The following is a 6,000-nucleotide window of genomic DNA, read 5'->3' as shown; positions in this document are numbered from 1 at the left end:
AATAGAAATACTACTTGACCCAGCCATTCCATTACTAGGTATATACCCTAAAGAAATGAGAGCCATGACAAGAACAGATATATGCACACCCATGTTCTTCGCAGCACTATTTACAATAGCCAAAAGATGGAAACAACCTAGCCAAACTATGGTACATACACACAATGGAATACTATGCAACGCTAAAGAATAATGTAGAATCTGCAAATCACCACATAATGTGGATGAACTTGGAGGACATTATGCTGAGTGAAATAAGTCAATCACAAAAGTATTGTGTTAGTCTGTTATTGTAAAAGTTAAGGAAAGGTTTATCTATAGAAGGAAATTTTCTTTGTTGTTTACCAGGGGTCGGAGGGGAGGGGAGGGAACACTGTTAGATAGATAGAGGTAAGTATTGTTTTGGGTGAAGAGAAGGGCAATGTACCAAATGTGGGTGACCAATATGGCAGCACAAGGATAAGAAAGACATAGAGAGTTACATGGGAAGTACAGACAACAAAGATGAACCCTTTTGCACATACAGTACTGCATTGTCCGTGAAGGGAAACATGGGTATATGCATAGATAGTTGGGTGGACAGGCTGATCTATTTGGTATGTCTATAAAATGGGGAGTGTATCCAAGAACATGTATAGAGTTGGCAGACAATGGTCCTATAAGTTTATGTGAATGATCAGAATTCCCAGGCATATAGTAGGGCTGACAATGGGCAAGTTTGCAGTCACTGCTTGGTAACAGCCAGCTACCAAGAAGGACCAAGTAGTTGAGCAGGGGACTTCAAGCTCAATTGGTATAACATACTATACAAAACATTGTTCCACCTCCTACTTTGGTGAATAGTGACTGGGATCTTAAAAGCTAGCAAGCTGCCCTCTAGATGCATTGATGGGTTTCTCCTCGACCAGAGCAAATAAGAATGAAGAAAACCAAAATTCATGGAAACAATTAGTCCTAGTGACTGGTACACCATCCAATCTGCGTCCTATACGACTATGAGACCAGAAGAACTAGATGGTGCCTGGCTACCACTGTCATCCACTTGGAAGGGGATCTATGTAAGAGATCCTTGATAGAGAGGGAGAACAATGTGGAACAATACTCAAAATCTTTTGAAGAAAAAAAAAAGGGGGGGGGGAACCAGGTTTGGTCATCTGATAGAGCCTGGTGGAACAACTGAGATTATGGCCTGTAGCTGCCCTTCAGGTCTGGAATTGAACACACACCAGTGGTTTCCAGAGAAACAAAAACAGGTATATGTGTTGAACATTTATCTCAGGTAGATATACTCCTTGGAGAGAACAATTATGGGAGAAGGAAAGGCTGCTTATGCACAGGGAGACAGCTCAGGGGGCAGGAGTTCATGGAGGGATGGACACTGGGAAGGGATAACTATGGGGAGGATGTGGGAGGGGAGCTGTTGCATTGTAGTAAACTTTGGTCAATGTCATGAGACAAAGTGTATGTGAACTGCTGTATGGAAAGTGAATCTGCCCTGTAATTCTTCACCCAAATCTAAATAAAAAAAAAAAAAAAGAAAGAAAAATGAATGAATGGAATGTTACATGAATATTCATAGCACTATCACTCATAAGAACCAAAATGTAGAAACTGTCCATGTAGCCATCGTCTAATAAATGAATAAGCAAATGTGGTATATGCATACAATGGAATATTACTGAGCCATGAAAAGGAATTAAGTACTGATCCATGATATAATATGGCTGAATTTTTCAAACATTATGCTAAGTCGAAGAAGCTAGACAAAAGACCACATATTTGTGTGATTCCATTTATATAAAAAGTCCACAAGAGAGAAATCTATAAAGACAGAAAATAGATGAGTAATTGTCAGGGGCTGAGGAGAGGGTATGTGGGTACAAGTTTCTTCTTGGAGTGCTGAAAAATGTTCTAAAATTAAATAGTGGTGGTGTTTGCGCAGCTCTGGGAATATTTTTTTAAAAATACAGCACTGAATTGTACACTCTCAATGAGTAAATTCTGTGGTATTTGGGTTATATCTTGATATAACTGTTAAACAATAAATGAGTATAAATAATGTAAACTAAAAAAAAAAGAAAGAAACACTCAGTGGTCCAGGATTATCTTCTGTGTCTGTGTTAATTGGTTCCCCTTTTCTTTGTTGAAGATGGTCTGTGCAGTCTTTCTGCCTATTCCGCCATCATCTAGAATTGTTCTCTTTTTATGCTTTCTTTTACTTTGTCCTATCTGTACTTTCTTATTCCTCTTATATACTCAAATAAATAGAAATATCCACTTTTCCCCTTAGATTAATGCACAGAACTCTGAAAACCAAATTCCTCCTAAACACAGCCCCATGGTTCCTCTTTGAGTTCTTTCTGTTGAAAGTCAAATGCTGGTCATTTGTTTGTTCATTTGTTCATTGAGCATGTGCTAAATACCAGACTGTAAAAAGAACATGAACTTGGCATCTTCTGATCTCCTATAACTTCACAAGTGTGAGAAAGAATCACTATCAACAGCCCAAGGCTCATTCCTGTAAGGCCAGACATGTGTCACCCTCCAGCTCTTTTACTGAGTCTGACATGAACCCTCACTCCCATGGCATTCAGTACTCTGCTGGCACATAATTTGTTGCAATCACCACACAGAACTCACAGACAATACTTATAATTATTGGAGTTTATTAGGGAAGTAACAGTCTACAATTCAGATTTAGAAACACTCTCAGGATTGTTGCTGTTGTTGTTTGCCATTGAGTCGATCCGACTCATAGCGACCCCTCCTTGGGTTTCTGAGGCAGTATCACTATGGAAGTAGATTGCCTCATCTTCCTTTCGAGGAATGGCTGGTGGGTTTGAACCACCATCCTTCTGGTTAGCAGTCAAGTGCCTTAGACACTACGTTACCATACAGTTCTTCAATCAGGACAGTTTCATGCCTAAGGCATTTGACTGCTAACCAGAAGTCTGGTGGTTCAAACCCAGCAACAACTCCTCAGAAGGAAGATTGGTCATTATACTTCCATAGAGATACCGCCTTGGAAACTCAAGGAGGGGTCGCTATGAGTTGACTATGAGTTGACATTAACTCCATGGCAATGAGGTTTTTTTTTTTTTTTTTTGGTTTATACCCTCAGGCATGTCTCTCTGTCCCTTGGCCTCTCAGCCTGGCCTCTGCTCTGCTCAGGCAAACGTTACAAAGCTCATTTAGCTCTGCCAATACATACATCTATGTGCATCCCACACTGTCAGCAAGACTTCTGCTCAAGGGCACCCAGCTTACTCATTCTGTGGACCAGGTAAGCCCATGATTCTCTCTCCTGCCTCTTGGTTGTTCAGGCAGGTCTTCTCTGCCAATCTGGTCCAGCACAGGGATCTCAGGTCCAAGGACATGCTCTGCTTCACCTCCAGCTCTTCTCTCTTCATGGCACTGAGATTCCCCACTCTGTCTCTGGGAGGGCTCATTGTAAGCCTGGCAGAATGACAAAACTAACCAATCCCAACATCAGAGTTCTACACACCATATTTGCATGGTCCCAGCCAGTAATACAGTGGGAGTTACAAAGACTATGGCTAGAAAAGCCATACCAAGTAATTCACTGCACCACACAGACTTTGTTTTAGACAAAGATGGGTAGATGTTTTTCTTTAAAAGATCACATAATATATATTTTAGGCTTTGTAAACTAAAAGACAATGTCCTCAGCTCTTTAAGCAACGATTCCTGCAGAAAGGCTAATGATCTTTGCTCCATTTTACATTTTAAAATGCAAAAAAAACATTCTTAGCTTATGAGGTATACAAAGACAGGTGTTGGCTGGATTTGTCCCCTGGTATTAGATATTGGGGATACAGGAGTGAACAAAATATGTTCTCTCATGGATCTCATATTCTAGTAGAGGAAGACAGGCAATAAATATAGTAAATTAAGTAAATTATATAATGTCATAAGTAAAATCTTGCTGAAGATAATTCAAAAATAGTTACAGGAATATATTGACAAAGAACTTCCAGAAAGGCAAGCTGGATTAAGAAGAGAGCATGGAATGAGGGCTATTATTGCTGATGTTAGATAGATCTTGGCTGAAAGTAAAGAATACCAGAAAGATGTTTACTTGTGTTTTGTTGGCTATGCAAAAATATTTGATTGTGTGGATCATAACAAATTATGGATAACATTGAGAAGAATGGAAATTCCAGAACACTTAATTGTGCTCATGGGGAGCCTGTACATAGATCAGTGGGCTTTCGTTCAAACAGAACAAGGGAATACTGCATGGTTTAAAATCAGGAAAGGAGTATATCAGGGTTGTATGCTTTCACCATACTTATTCAATCTGTTTGCTGAGTAAATAATTTAAGAAGCTGGATTATATGAAGAAGAACGCAGCTGTTTGGAGAAAGATTCATTAACAACCTGTGATATGCAGATGACACAACTTTGCTTGCTGAAAGTGAGGATTACTTGAAGCATTTATTGGTGTAGATTAAAGACTACAGTCTGGAATGTGGATTACATCTCAACATAAGGAAAAAAAAATTCCTCACAACTGGACCAATAAGCAATATCACAATAAATGGAGAAAAGATTGCAGTTGTCAAAGACTTCATATTACTTGGTTCCACAATCAACACCAAAGGAAGAAGCAGTCAAGACATCAGACAATGTATTGCACTGGCCAAATCTGCTGCAAAAAAACTCTTTAAAGTGCTGAAGAACAAAGATGTCTCTTTGAAGAATAAATTGCACCTGACCCAAGCCATGGTATTTTCAATCACCTTATATGCTGGACAATGAACAAGGGTGACCAAAGAAGAGTTGATGCTTTAGAGTTGTGGTATTGGCAAAGAATACTGAAGGTACCATGGACTACCAAAAGAAGTAACAAATCAGTCCTGGAAGAAGTGCAGCCGGCATGCTCCTTGGAAATGAGAATGGCCAAACTTCGTCTCACCTACTTTGATCATTTTGTCAGAAGGGACCATTCCTTAGAGAAGGATATCTATCATGCTTGGTAAAGTGGAGAGTCAACAAAAAGAGGAAGGCCCTCAATGAGATGAATTAACACAGTGGTGCAACGATGGGCTCAGGTATAGCAAGGATGCTGAGGCTGGCACAAGACTGGGCAGTGTTTTGTTCTGATGTACATGGGGTCGCTATGAGTTGGAGCTGACTCCTAACAACAACAACAAGAGGCTAAGTGCTGTGGGAAAAATAGGGAGGGCAATGGGAAATTGTTAATAATAAAGTGGTCAGGAAAGGCCTCATTGAAAAGGTGGCAACAGAGCAGAGGATAAAAGGAAGTGAAGGAGTGAGCCTTCAGGCTATGCAGGGAAAAAGTATTCAGGCAGTGCAAAGGCCTTTAGGCAGAAAAATGCCTGGTATGTGAGGAGATTGAAATGGCTAAAGCCAGAATGAGGAGGTTAATAAGTGACATCAGTGCCTGTGTGTATGTGTGTGTGTGGTATGTGAATGGGTGTGCGTGGTATATACATGTGTGTGCATGTACATGTGGTATTTGTATGTGTGTGTGTATGGGATGTGTGTGTCGTGTATGTCTGTGTGTTGTATACGTATGTGTGTGTGATGTGTATATGTGTGCTGTATGTGTGTATATATGTGTGTTTTGTATTAATGTGGTGTATGTATGTGTAGTGCATGTATATGTGTGTGGTATATGTACAAGTAGTCCTCGACTTAGTCTTATTCAAGTTATGATGAACCACACTTATGATTGGCAGTGTGTCTGGAATATCACATCTTCCTGGGCTGAAGTTATGGGAAAATCCATACAGGGGATATGGAAAAAAATGTTGAGTTATGTCAACACACTCCAAACATTTGATCTATGATAGAAGAGATCAATGGAATAATCATCCATATGGCAAGAATTTTGAATTTAGAACTTGATAGTGCCAATGTGGAACAGGTCATAGATCAGAAAGAAGAAAAATTGACAGATAAATACTTAACAGATTTTGAAGAAGAAAGAAATGCTAAAAAAGAATGAAAGAA

Source organism: Orycteropus afer, unplaced genomic scaffold (assembly GCF_000298275.1).
Source record: "Orycteropus afer afer isolate SDZICR_OR568_19922 unplaced genomic scaffold, OryAfe1.0 scaffold00858, whole genome shotgun sequence".
NCBI lineage: Eukaryota > Metazoa > Chordata > Mammalia > Tubulidentata > Orycteropodidae > Orycteropus > Orycteropus afer.
Note: the sequence above shows the minus strand (reverse complement) of the source record.